The 1839-nt window shown below is 39.0% G+C and overlaps 1 protein-coding gene across 1 annotated transcript in view; it reads left to right on the top strand.

Annotated features, from left to right (window-relative positions):
- Positions 1-1839, top strand: part of LOC106878050 (mothers against decapentaplegic homolog 3) — a 55090-nt gene that overhangs the window by 38163 nt on the left and 15088 nt on the right. The gene's annotated exons all lie outside the window — the stretch shown is intronic.

The raw sequence follows: 1839 nt of genomic DNA, 5'->3' as shown, positions 1-1839 counted from the left end.
CGGGCGTTGTGAGTGTTTATTGAGCGAAAACACCTAAAGCTCCACGAGGCTCCGGCAGGGGATGGTGGCGAATCCTGCTGTACTCTTCCACCACAACTTTCTCTCACTCTTTCTTCTTGTTTCTGTTGTGCCTGTAATTCAAAGGGTCAACCTTGTTACACTGTGTCACGCTGAATATCCCCGAGAACTATGTTAAGGGTACACGTGTCTGTGGAGTGCTCAGCCACTTGCACGTTAATTCCCCGAGCAGGCTGTTCCATTGATCAGATCAACTGGAACCCTCGACGTCGTAAGCGACGGAGTGCCAACAATAACATATGAACTCACGACTTCACACTCATGTGCTAAATACCCTAACCACTCAGCCATGCACCTTCACACGTGATGTTGGTTGGTTTATTACGAACTCGCAACAACATGAAACCATGATGTTTGAAGAAGTCATCCTGCATTAAAGCCACAGCTTCACACCGTGAAATATAGTAAAAAAAAAAAACATCTTTCAATTCCACTTAGAATCGACAAAAAGGTTCATTGATTACGAAGGTCAGGTGCCAGTCTCCGACGGCTTCTGTTGGTGGCCCAAGAAATGCCACACTTGAAGACTGACCATTTTTAATGGCTTTGTTAAAGAATCACAGAAATTTTGATTCCTTTTATGGTTACTGTTGGTGTTGTGACTTGTGTTATTTTTTGTTATTGTGGGTGTTGTTGTAGTTGTTGTAGCTGTCGTTGTGTTACTGTAAATGTTATTTTTTGTTATTATTGATGTAGCTGTCGTTGTGTTACTGTAAATGTTATTTTTTGTGATTATGGATGTTGTTGTATCTGTCGTGTTACTGTAAATGTTATTTTTTGTTATTGATGTTGTTGTAGCTGTCGTTGTGTTGTTACTGTAGATGTTGTTCCTGTTGTTAGTGTCACGAGTGTTGTTGCTGTCGTTGTCCTTGTTATGTTGTCATTATCGTTCTTTTGTTGCTGTCCTTTGTATTAATGTCGTTACCATAACAACTACAAACTCTTTCACACAGTTAACCATCCCCTTAGGATTTTAAATATATCTCCCCTATACTACAAGACAGTAGTTTGTAGAGAGGGGCTGATTAGGCTGTTATCTTGAGCAGGTCAAGCAGGCGCATAAAAACCTCCCTCATTGGTTCATGAGATTTCCATTCTAAAGGCGAGAGACGATTTGTTGAAGTCTGTCCCTTTAGCATCCAGATTATCTTCTCAAAGGATATCGCGGTACACGTGTTTCAAGCTTTATAAACAATCTGTCATTACATCAGTATAGGTATATTGTTGATATAAAAGATGGTGTAAAGCTCTCCTCAGCCTCAAACATTGTTAGTCCAAAGATTACATCATAGAAGAAAAAGAAAAAGTACACTTAGTATTACCCATTATAATAGGTTTGTCCCTTTGAAAAGGTATATCTGCATAAGGGTTCGTTGGATTTCGAAATCTGCCCATACTGTACCACAATTCAGCACAGAGTGAATGTTATATAGATTGGATTGAGTTTATATTTAACTAGCGTGTATAAGATAGAAAGAGAGGATAAAAGGTAAAAAATAAAGTGAAAAGTAAAAAATAAAAGTAATAGAAGTTAAAATAAAAGTAAAAATAAGGATAATAAAGTTAGATACATATATAAATATGTGCAGGAGTGGCTGTGTGGTAAGTAGCTTGCTTACCAACTACATGGTCTCGGGTTCAGTCCCAATGTGTGGCACCTTGGGCAAGTGTCTTCTACTATAGCCTCGGGCTGACCAAAGCCTTGTGAGTGGATTTGGTAGACGGAAACTGAAAGAAGCCCGTCGTATATATGTATATATA

This window comes from Octopus bimaculoides, chromosome 28, assembly GCF_001194135.2.
Source record: "Octopus bimaculoides isolate UCB-OBI-ISO-001 chromosome 28, ASM119413v2, whole genome shotgun sequence".
In the NCBI taxonomy this organism is placed as follows: domain Eukaryota; kingdom Metazoa; phylum Mollusca; class Cephalopoda; order Octopoda; family Octopodidae; genus Octopus; species Octopus bimaculoides.
Note: the sequence above shows the minus strand (reverse complement) of the source record. Positions and strands in the feature narration are given on the sequence as shown.